Raw genomic sequence first — 12,203 nt, 5'->3', positions numbered from 1 at the left:
GCCCCGCGGGCCGGGGCGGGGCCTCGCTGTCGGCCGGACGGGCAGGCTCACAAAGGGGCCGAGGCGCTCGGGCGGGCAGCGGAGCCGGCCGCAGGGGCCACTGGGAAGTGGAGTCCGGGCCGGGCGCGGCGCAGGGCATCCTGGGACTGCCCTCCGTGGGGCCCGGCGGGCGGTTCCTGCTCCTGCCCCCGAGTCGTGCTGCGCGTTCTCCAAACCCCGGGCCTCCGAACCCAGACACAGGGCTGGCTCAGCCCGGCCTGAACGACCGGGTGCGCAGGCGCAGCGAGCCCAGTTCCCGAAGACACCCAAGCCGGGGTGCACGCCGGCGGGGAGGAGGGGGCGAGGTGCGCGTGCGCGGTGGGCGGGGCCTCTGGTTGCGAGGCGAGAAGGGAGCTGGGGGCGCTGGTTAGTCCGGCGTGGCGCAGCAGGGGACTGCCCAGGGGGTGTGTGCGGGTGGGCGGGAGCGCGGCTTGCTGGGGTCTCGTCCCCTTCGTTCCTTTTCTGGCTTTCTTGTCTCACCATTCACTTATTGAACACCGACTGTGTGCCAGGCATGTTGCAGGCGCTGGGGGCGGAGAAGAGCCCCCACCCTCCTGCGGCGGGAGGAGTTCGCTGGAGAGCTACAGACGCGGAAGGACAGGTGCTCTGACGGAAAGCGGCGGGGATACGTCGTTCGGTCTGCTCTGCCCCAGCCGCGCGCCTGTTGGGGCCTCAGCCACGCCGAAGTCGGGTTCCGCGCCTCAGGGCTTCCGCCGCAGCCACCGACGGCGAGGAGCGCGTGCGATGACAGTTTCCAGCGAGTAGGTTTATAAACGCGGATCGTTGTGGGGAGATTCCCTGAAACGTGAACAGTCGCAGAAAGACGGGCGCAGACAGCACGGCCGCGAGCGGAAGGAGGGTTAACTGCACGTCTACGGGTTGGAGCACGGTCCCGCTTCATCAAAACCGTGGGGCGAGGAGGCCATACCTCAAAGTGCTGGTGGGTCCTGTAGGGTTTTTAATATTTTATTTATTTGACAGAGATCAAAAGTAGGCCGAGAGGTAGGCAGAGAGAGAGGGGGGGAAGCAGGCTCCCTGCTGAACAGAAAGCCCCATGCGGGGCTTGACACAAGGACCCTGAGATCATGACCTGAGCGGAAGGCAGCGGCTTTAACCCACTGAGCCACCCAGGCGCCCCGGATCCTCTATTTTTTAAAGGAGGAACGGGAGCTGTTGCGTTGCACTAAGACGGCGACACTGGAAAACTGTTCCTGTGTAAAAAGTTAGAAGGAACACAAGGAAAATTGCAGTTGGTTTTGTGTTTGAGTTTTGAAGTTCTGATGATCTTCCCCCCCCCCCTTGTCGTTTCAGGCCATACAGACAAACCTTATGTAAGTGAAGACGTATCAATTTCCAGGTTTTTGCAAGCCATTTCTACATTTCACAAGTGTATAGAGATTGGGTATCTTTAGCTTGAAAGCATGTGGTAACATTTTTCTTTTCAGCCATTATCTCTTAAGTTTCTTTTGTTGGCAGAACCGTCTATGAATCTTGGCGGTGGTCACTAAGTGAATCAAATTTACTTTGATATATATAAGAAATACAGTTTTCCAATTTCAAATTGATAATCAACAAACATGCCTGCCCAGCATCTAAGTTTAATGTCATAAACTACATAATCTTCGGAAGTAGAAATAAATACAGAATCCTCAGAGATAGAAGGACCCATTTAGGGGCGCCTGGGTGGCTCAGTGGGTTAAAGCCTCTGCCTTCGGCTCAGGTCATGATCCTGGGGTCCTGGGATCGAGCCCCGCATCAGGCTCTCTGCTCCGCAGGGAGCCTGCTTCCTCCTCTCTCTCTCTGCCTGCCTTTCTGCCTACTTGTGATTTCACTGTCTGTCAAATAAATAAATAAAATCTTTAAAAAATTAAAAAAGGACCCATTTATTTTGCCTTCAGTTGTCATAATGAAGATGCAATCCATTTATTTTTTCATTGGTTAGTACTAGAGCAAGTCTAAATCTATGGTCTACTTTAATTTTTTAAGAAGCAGGGGGTTAAACTTCTTCTTCTTCTTCTTCTTTTTTTTTTTTCTTTTTTGGCTATGGATGTGTAATGGCTCCAGCACTATTTGTTGGAAAGGCTAACCTTCCTTCATTAGATTGCTTTTGTACCTTTATCAGAAATCGGCTCAGGGGTGCCTGGGGTGGCTCAGTCGGCTAAATGTCCCGTTCTTGATTTCAGCTCAGGTCACGATCTTAGGGTTGTGAGATGGAGCCTGCTTAAAATTATGTCTCTCTCTCCCTCTTCCTCTGCCCCTCCTTCCTGGTTTCTCTAAGTCTTTAAAAAAAAAAAAAGAAGAAGGAAGAGAGAAAAAAGAAAAAATTAAGTTCAGGTATCTAACAAGGACTTCTATCTCAGAATATGAAAAGAACACTTAAAACTAACACAAATGACAATTTAAAAATGGACAAAGGATTTGAATAGATATTTCTCCAAAGAAGATACACAAATACTCCATCAGCACATGAAGAGGGACTCAACATCCATTGCCCTTGAGAAATACAAATCAAAACCACAATGGCACACCACTTACCACCCACTGGGATGGCTAGAATCAAAGTTAAATAACAAGTGTTGGTAAAGATGGGGAGAAATTTAACCCTCAGTGTTAACGATGGGAATATGATGCAGCTACTTTGAAAAACATTCTAGAAGTTCCACATAAAGTTCCACATAAGCATAGTTACCCTATGATCCCAGCAATTTCAGTCCTATGAACATACCTAAGAAAAATGAAAACTTACATACATGCAAAAGTTAGTACAGAAATGTTCATAGCATCATTATTCATAGTCGGCAGAGTGTAAACCACCCAAGTGCCTGTTACTACTCACCCATAAAAAGTGATAAAAGCAATGTAGTGCCAGTATACATGCCACATGGATGAACCTTGAAAACTACACTATGTGAGAGGAACCAATCACAAAGGACCACATATTGTATGAGTCTACTTATAGGAAATAATTAGAATATGCAAATTCATTAAGACAAAGTATTTTAGTGGTTGCTTAGAGCTGATGGGAGGAGACAAAGAATGACCACTAATGGATACAGATTTCTTTTTGTGATGAATGACAAAAATACTTTTAAGTTAGACTGTGGTGAGTTGTACAACCCTATGAATATAATAAAAAAAAACATTAAATTGTACACTTCAAAGAGATTGCATGGTATGTGAATTATATCTCAATACAATTGCTAAGAATTGTTAAACATTATTAAAATTGTTAAATATTAGTTGAGGGGTGCCTGGGTGGCTCAGTCAGTTAAACGTCCCATTCCTTTTTTTTTTTTTTTAAGTTTTTTTTTTGGGAAGATTTTATTTATTTAACAGACAGAGATCACAAGTAGGCAGAGAGGCAGGCAAGAGAGAGAGAGGAAGAGAAGCAGGCTTCCCGCTGAGTGGAGAGCCCAATGCGGGGCTGGATGTGGGGCTCAATCTCAGAACCCTGGGATCATGACCTGAGCCGAAGGCAGAGGATTTAACCCACTTAGCCACCCAGGCACCCCTAGACGTCCCATTCTTGATTTCAGCTCAAGTCATGACCTCAGTTGTGGGATCAAGCCCGGCATGGGTCTCTGCACTGGACATGGAGCCTGTTTAGGATTCTCTCTGCCTCTCCCCCTGCCCCTGCCCGGCTTGCACCTGTGTGTACTCCCTCTCTCTCTCAAAGAAAAATAGTAACTGAAAATAAAAACTAGTTGGGTATATTTGTGTGGGCTCACTTCTGGATTCTCTTCTGTTCCCTTGACCTACGTTTATATCCCTTGGTCTCTGTTACCTGGTCTTGATTACATGTCTGTTTACACATTGTCTTGCACCAGTGGAGTTAAGTATTGGTGTTGGGTAATTTCTCCCACTTTGTTGTTCTTTGCCAAAATTATTTTAGCTATTTTAGAGCATGATTTTCCATGTGAATTTTAGAAAAAGCTTATCTATGTCTACGAAAGACCTTGCTTTTATTTCTTTCTACTTGGTTTGGGTTCATTTTTGCTCTCCCAGTTTCTTGATGTAGAAACTTAGAAATAATGACTTGAGACCTTTCTTTATTTCTAATGTAAGCATTTAGTGCTATAAAGCTCCCTCTTAGCACTGCTTTAAATGCATCAAACATATTTTGTTAAGTTATTGTAAAGACAACCTACACTCTTCCTCTTGTGTTTCTTCTTTACTACTCATCTTAGTATCCTGACACCAGAAATGTGAGGGCTTTTCTCCCCCCAACATCAAGCAATTCCGCAACACTAGCTGAGTGCCCTAAAATGTAGCTCAATTCTGACCCAGTGTGCCTGAGTTTAGCATCACAGCGCACAGATTAAGGGCTCAAGTCCCAGTTATAACCAATGCTTCTGACCAATGAGCTATAATTAGAGGTTCTCATGACCCCCTTCAAAAGTTTGATTAATCTGTTAGAATGGCTTACAGAGTCAGAAGTTTACTTACTATTTATCCATTTATTATAAAAAGATACAGTAAAGGATACAGATACTTCCAGATGAAGGGATGCATAGGGTACAGTATACAGAAAAGGCCCTTTTTCTGGTACATGACAGCTGCCTTTCCCTGTGCCCTCACATGGCAGAAAGGAGAAGGGAGATTTCCAGGGCCTCTGTTCTCAGTGCACTAAACCCATTCATGAGGGCTCTGCCTAGTGATTTCATAGTCTCCCAAAGACCCTCCTCCTGATACAACCACAATGGGAATTAGCTTTCAACACATGAATTTTAAGGGCCATAAACATTCAGTCTATAGCACTGATGAAATGCATTCTGTTCACCAGGAAAGAAAACCTCTATATGGAAAGTAAACTCCGCAGGTTTGGTGTATGAGGCAGAGCGGAGTTCAGGATGCCACTCAAGTTTCTAGTGTGAATAGGCAGTGATGGCAGGTGGTTTAGTTACACAACTCTATAAGTCTGGTTAAAACACGCACAGTTTGGGGCACCTAGTAGCTCAGTCAGTTGAGCACGTCTGTGATCTCAGGGTCAGGTCATAATCTCAGGGTCACGAGATTGAACCTTCCATCAAGCTCTACGTTCAGCCGGGAGTCTGCATGAAATCCTTTCCCTCTGCTCCTTCTCCTGCTCCTCTATCTCTAATAAATGAATAAATCTTGAAAAAGACACAACATACACACAGCTTTCTGAAATAAGGTCACGAAATAGGGAGAGAGGGAGAGAGAGAATTTTAAGCAGGCTCCATGCCCAGCTCAACCAACTGAGCCATGCACATGTCCCTACTCATTCTTTTAAAAGAGCCATGTAGTATGTACAATTTTTTATAGACTGTGAGGAAAACTTTAATAAATCTTCAAAGTACAAATATTACAGGGGCGCCTGGGTGGCTCAGTGGGTTAAGCCGCTGCCTTCGGCTCAGGTCATGATCTCAGGGTCCTGGGATCGAGTCCCATGTGGGGCTCTCTGCTCTGTGGGGGAGCCTGCTTCCTCCTCTCTCTCTCTCTCTGCCTGCCTGTCTGCCTACTTGTGATCTCTGTCTGTCAAATAAATAAAATCTTTAAAAAAAAAGTACAAATATTACAGATAACATTGATTCATCACACTTTACAACATAACAAATTGCAAACAATGTACATGCATTTTTAGATATCCACATAACGTTCTACAGAAAAATAAAGAACAATTACAGTTTACAGTATGAAAACAACTTCTGAGCATAATAAAAGGTAGAATAAATGAAAAAAATTGGTTGGCCTCAGTACATAATAGAAACTAGCTACATGATAAGAGTATTTTCTATTTAAGATTCTATCCCAGACACTGCCCCTAAAATGATACTCAATATTCCCACTTGCGTGTCTCACAGTCATTTCAATCTATCACATTCCTAACCACCCATTCTTACCTCCAAAGATGCACCCCTCTCAGGTGTTCTATCTCAGTTAAGCACATTCGTTCTTCCTGTTACTCAGCTCGGAGTTTCCTCACATTATCTTTCACTTCTCCTGTTTCTCCTGCTATTTCACCCAATAAACCAGCCAATCCTGTCACTCCACCATTAAAATATACACAAAATCCAGGGGCGCCTGGGTGGCTCAGTCGCTAAGCATCTGCCTTTGGTTCAGGTCGTGATCTCAGGGTCCGGGGATGGAGCCTGCTTCTCCCTCCCCCTCCTCCCCTGCTCTCTCTCTCACAGATGAATAAAATCTTTTCTATATATATATATAAAATACAAACCCTTTCTCCTTATCCTCTGGTGCCGTTCTGTTCCCAGATTAGGCTGAGGTGGACATTCAGCAGAAGAGGGAGATGGTGGGCCTGGAGCCACAGTCACTTATGGGAAATGTAGTCCTTACCCCACAAATCAGGACTAGCTGAGAAGGCAACTCAGTTCATCTACCTGCGATCTGAGTCCAGTCTGGCCACGCTGGCTGGCTACTGAACCCACCCCTGGTTGGGGACCTGCAGCATGTTGCGGCTTTTGTGTCCCAGCTCGTATTTGCTCCCAGTGAGGTCGTCCCTCTGCCTAATGCTCAGAGTCTTGGAGGCGCAGCCAACCCACCAACCCTACAAGTCTGACCAAGGACCCTGATGTTAATTCTATCCCCTGTGGTCATTTCTTGGAAATGTCAGCCTAGCACAAGCCTGAAATGGGCCAGTGACCTTCTTCTCCAGGAACCATCCCGCCTTCTCCTCCAGGGGCCAGCTCAGACTTTGTTCGGTTCTGGTTCCATGAGAGCTTGTGGCCTCGTGATGTCATGAAGCAAATGTCCGTCAACAAAGCTTTCTCTAAGGTTCCACCATGCTGGCTCCTCTACAACTCAGAGGGCATAGGGAGACTTTCCCCCACCCTCAGATTCCGAGTTCTTGTTTTGTGGAAATACTAACTCTTCTTCCACACTCTGCCCCAGAAATTCTAGTCACTCCGGCTTCCCAAACTGTTGGTTTGTGTCAACGTAGCAAATCGGTGCTCTGCCTTGGTTCCTCCTGTTTACTCTGTGGTATGTAATAGGTCTTCGGAGAGAAAGCCATTGCAATGATAGGATCTCATTTACGTCCGTTCTTTCAGGGATCAAAGTCTTGCACTACTTATCAATATCTGAAAAGACTTGTTTCCTACACATTATCTCATTTTTTAAGAGCATGATGGCTGGTTTAGTGCAATTACACTATCATTGTTCAAGGCAGGGAATCCTCCCAGGGTTTTGAGCGTTGCCCTTTTTTTTTTTTCCTTTGGCACAGGAAAATTCCCATATTCATCGTGTACTTTCCCTGTTCCAGTCCTAGAATCAGACACGTCTCCAAGAAGCTTTGGTTTCTTTTACTGGAGAATGGTATTTAGAAACCAAGGTCTGGGCACTAGGTTTTTATGTTCATTACTCTGGGGCAACACTGCTTCCAGGCCCATTCACCAAATAGAAACAGAAAATATAAAAACACATTTTTAAAAAGACTTTATTTGACAAACAGAGGCCACAAGTAAGCAGAGAGGCAGGCAGAGAGGAGGAAGCAGGCCCCCTGCTAAGCAGAGAACCCAATGCGGGGCTCAATCCTAGGACCCTGGGATCATGACCTGAGCCAAAGGCAGAGGCTTTAAACCACTGAGCCACCCAGTTGCCCCAAAACACATTTTTGAAAGGAAATGGTAAGAGTTTAATGAGGAAGTTCAAGCTTTTTCTTTTTTTTAGAAGTTTTTGATTTATGGAAAAACTGCAAAGATAGTTCAGAATTCCCAAACACCCGGTACCTCTGTCCCCTACTATTAACATCTTATGGTAGTATGGTACTTTTGTTATAATTAATGAGCCAAAATTGATACATTACCAACTAATGTCCATACTTTATTCCTATGTAATTTTCATAGTTTTTTATCTACTGTCCTTTTTCTGTTCCAGGATCTAATTCAGGATAGATTGTTTTTAGCAGTCATGTCCCCTTAGGCTACTCTTGGTTGTAGGGTTTCTCAGACTTTCCTTGTTTTTACTGAACTTTATAGTTTTGAGGAGTTCTGGTCACATATTATGTAGAATGTTCCTGAACTGGTATTTGTCTGCTGTTTTCTAATTCTACTGTGGTTATATGTTTTGGAGAGCAAGACCACAGAGGTTAAATGCCTTTTTAATCACATCTCATCAAAAGTATGCACTATCAAAATGATATCACTAGTGATGTTAACCTTGATCACCTGGGTGAGATAGACACCCACATTTAAAAAAAAAGATTTTATTTATTTACTTGACAGAGATCACAAGTAGGCAGAGAGGCAGGCAGAGAGAGGGAGAGGAGAAGTGGGCTCCCTGCTGAGCAGAAAGTCCGATATGGGGCTCGATCCCAGGACCCTGAGATCATGACCTGAGCTGAAGGCAGAGGCTTAACCCACTGAGCCACCAAACTGCCCCAACACTCACATTTTTAATCATGAGTATATATCAATCCAACATCACAGCTTCTTTACCTTCCATCACCCCTTATTTATCTCTCTTGTGCCACAGGAAAACACCAACTCCCATCAATACATTTATCGAATGCTACAGTGCATACAGAATTGCTTCCAAATCATGACACTCATGTTATTATGAGAACAATTTCTAAATTAGTTCAGAAGTTGCTTGAAGTTTTTTGGTTTTTGTCTTTTGTATATTATCTGATATATACGAGGTTGTAAATATTCTCCTGTCATTTGTCTGTTGCCTTTGCTTATGGTGTCCTTTGCCATACAAAAGTACTTTTTAGTTTTACATTCTCATTGGTAGCAGTCTTTTCTTTCAAGTCTGGATTTTTCATCATCACTAGAAAGTCTTTTCACACATCCAGGCTACAAATGAAGGCAACTCTGTATGTTTCTGGTACTTGTATGAATTTAAACCTCTGATCGATTTGGAGTTTATTCTTTTGCATGATGTGAAGTATGAATCAAATTTTACTTTTTTTCCTAAATGACGGTCTAGTTATTTAGTTATTCCCCAAGGTTATTTATTAAAAAGTCCATTTTTACCCCAGTGAATTGCCAACTATTATACACTAAATTTCCTTCTGTATTTGGTAGTATTTCTGACTTTCTATTTTCTTCTGCTGTCTGGCAATTCAAGAGCCAATACCAGAAAGTTATAATCATTAAAAAAATTTTTTTCTAGGGGGTGGGTGGTCGGGAGAGGGTGATGGGGTTATGGACATTGTTGGGGGTGTGTGTGCTGTGGTGAGTGCTGTGAAGTGTGTAAACCTGGCGATTCACAGACCTGTATTCCTGGGGTTAAAAATACATTATATGTTTATAAGAAATTTAAAAATTAAATTTTTTTCTATATTTAAATTTTTAAATTTAAATATTTTTTTGGTATATTTAACACACAGTGTTACATTAGTTGTAGGTGTACGATATAGTGATTCCACAATTCAATACATTACTCAGTGCTCATCAAGATAAGGGTAATCTTAACCTCCTTAATCTGTTTTGCCCATCACCAGACCCACCGCCTCTCAGATAACCATCAGTTTGTTCTCTATATAAAGAAGAGTCTTTTTGTCTCTTAAATGCCACGTTAAGAATAAAATTATATGGTATTTGTCTTTCACTTAGCATCATCCCCTCTAGTTACATCCATATGGTTGCAAATGGCAAGATTTCTTTTTCTTTCTTTCTTTCTTTTTTAAAGATTTTATTTGACAGACACAGCGAGAGAGGGATCACAAGCAGGAGGAGTGAGAGAAGGAGAAGCAGGCTTCCGGCTGAGCAGGGAGCCCGATGCAGGGCTGGATCCCAGGACCCTGCGATCATGCCCTAAACCGAAGACAGAGGCTTAACGACGGGGCCACCCAGGCGCCCCAAGGTTTCATTCTTTTTAAAGGCCCAGTAATGTTCCGTTATTGTACATATACCACACCTTCTTTATCCATTCATCTAAATTAGACAAAGTTTTTAGAATGCTTTATTTTTTTAATACTTTATTTTTTAAAAAAAAGATTTTATATGAGAGAGAGAGAGAGATGAGGGAGCGCACACATAGGGAGAAGCAGGCTCCCCCCTGAGCAGGGAGTCCGACTGGAGGCTCGATCCCAGGACCCCAGGATCACGACCTGAGCGGAAGGCAGAGGCTTAACTGACTTGAGCCCCCAGGCGCCCCTGAGGTTTTTTCCTGATGCGATGTCCACCCACGGCGCAGGGCTCCCACTCGCCGCGCGGAGACCAGGAGGGGACAGGGTGTTTCGACCCGCCAGCGGGCGCCCCCGGCACGCGGCAGCCCCTTGCAGGGTCCGCCCGCTGTCCGGCTTCTCTTGCAGAGGACTCCTGGCATCCGGCACCTTACTTTCGCTCGGACATTACCGCCGCTTGTGCACTTCCGAGAGAGAAAACACTGCCGGCATTTTTGTTGGGTTCGAGCTGCGCTTCCAGGTTAACTCGGAGGAGCGGACCCTCGGGAAGTGTGCGACGACTTAGATGCTTCGGAGCAGAGGACGCACCGGTCACCCCGTCGTGTCATTCACAGGCCAGCGACATGTCGTTAGGACGTGTCCTAAGAGCAACAAGGCCAGCTCCGGCGCGGGAGCGCCCGGCTCCGGCGGCTCCGGGACAGCGTGGACGGGAAAGAGGCCTCGTCCCTCAGGCGCCTCCCGGGCCGGGCCAGCAGCGCCACAAGCGACCACGGGGGCTCGCGCGGCGCAAACACCCGGGGCTTCTCCCGCTTCCTCACACCGAAGTCGAGCCGCGCGGCGCCAGAGGACCAGCGGGAGACTGGACAGCTCCGGCAGACGCGCGGGGACGGGCGGGCGACTGCGGACCTTCATGGCCACACTGGCGCAGGGATCGGTAAAATCGACAGTAAAATTGGTGTCTGGAGCATTCTGGCTCACCCCGCGCTCTCCTTCCCGAACCACGTTTACTTGGAAACAGACGATAACGTTTAAAAGCGCCGCTTCCAGTCGGGGACGAGAGAAGAATTAGGCACAAACAAGTCAGCTGCAAAAGACTGGGATCAGGGGACAACAATCGAAAAGGACTGCTGCCATGAGCAACTCCACAGTTTCACTTTTATTGGATAGAAAACAATAGCCATCAGAAGGATTGATGAAGGTCAAACGTTAGACATGTCTGGCAGGCAAGCAAGGAGGAGGGTAAGGTTTATAGTTAACCAAGCACATTCAAAGGACTCCTCTAACTAACAACGGGCACTTCTGGGAAGAGAAGGGAGCGACGACGAAAAAGGGAAGCAGGCGGTTTTCGTTCCACCCTGAGCTGACCCAGCGTTCCCGGGTGCTCAGCTTCCCTGAAGCAGGCGGTGTTCCGCCCTGGGCGGGCCAGGCGTTCAGGCTGCCCCGCTTCTGTGAAGGGGCGGCGTTCAGCCCTCAGCAAGCCGGGCATCCCCAGCTGCCCAGCTTCACAGCCGTACATCGTCCTTCTCCCCAAAGACCTGTTGTCAGTATATGTATTTCTTTTTTTCTTTCTCTTTTTTTTTTTTTTTTTTTTTTATTTATTTGACAGAGAGACATCACAAGTAGATGGAGAGGCAGGCAGAGAGAGAGAGAGGGAAGCAGGCCCTCCGCTGAGCAGAGAGCCCGATGCGGGACTCGATCCCAGGACTCTGAGATCATGACCTGAGCCGAAGGCAGCAGCTTAACCCACTGAGCCACCCAGGCGCCCAGTATATGTATTTCTTAAGGCCATATCTAAATGTGTTTGGCGACTAGTAAAATCCAAGGGTTACAGTTTAAGTAACAAATTGTTCCGAGGGGCAGCAGCAAAAAGTAGCGCTCAGGGGCGCCTGGGTGGATCCGTGGGTTAAAGCCGCTGCCTTCCGCTCTGGTCATGATCCCGGGGTCCTGGGATCAAGCCCCATATCGGGCTCTCTGCTCAGCGGGGAGCCTGCTTCCCCCCTCTCTGCCTGCCTTTCTGCCTACTTGTGATCTCTGTCAAATAAATAAATAAAATCTTAGAAAAAAAGTAAATAAAAGTAGCTCTCAGATAAGCCCGGGCTTTTCCCCTTCTCCGAAACTTCTGGTAAAACGACTGCTCCACGGAAGTGACGACTGAATAAATGACATTTCACAGACGCTGCGACCCTCTCCCACGAGCGTGTACCCAGCGTGCGCCGGTACCACTCACAGCCAACGACGGTCCCGAACCGCACACGACGCCCGTCGTCCCGCCACCTGAGGGCCGAGCGCGGCACACGCGCAGGCGACGCGCACACCGGCTCGGGGACCCCAGACT

The 12,203-nt window shown here is 46.4% G+C and overlaps 1 long non-coding RNA gene across 2 annotated transcripts; it reads left to right on the top strand.

Moving 5' to 3' along the window:
• The first annotated feature begins 229 nt into the window (after nucleotides 1-229).
• On the top strand, nucleotides 230-1,794 carry LOC106004130. Of its 2 annotated transcripts, none has more exons than XR_001177002.2 (3): nucleotides 230-344; nucleotides 552-979; nucleotides 1,351-1,794. It is a non-coding gene; the product is annotated as an uncharacterized LOC106004130 (long non-coding RNA). The 2 variants fall into 2 exon arrangements; XR_006605786.1 differs by lacking the exon at nucleotides 230-344 and adding an exon at nucleotides 346-405.
• Nucleotides 1,795-12,203: the final 10,409 nt, after the last annotated feature.

Source organism: Mustela putorius, unplaced genomic scaffold (genome assembly GCF_011764305.1).
Source record: "Mustela putorius furo isolate JIRA1106 unplaced genomic scaffold, ASM1176430v1.1 tig00000196_pilon_pilon_pilon, whole genome shotgun sequence".
NCBI lineage: Eukaryota > Metazoa > Chordata > Mammalia > Carnivora > Mustelidae > Mustela > Mustela putorius.
This window is presented reverse-complemented; position numbering and strand designations above follow the sequence as displayed.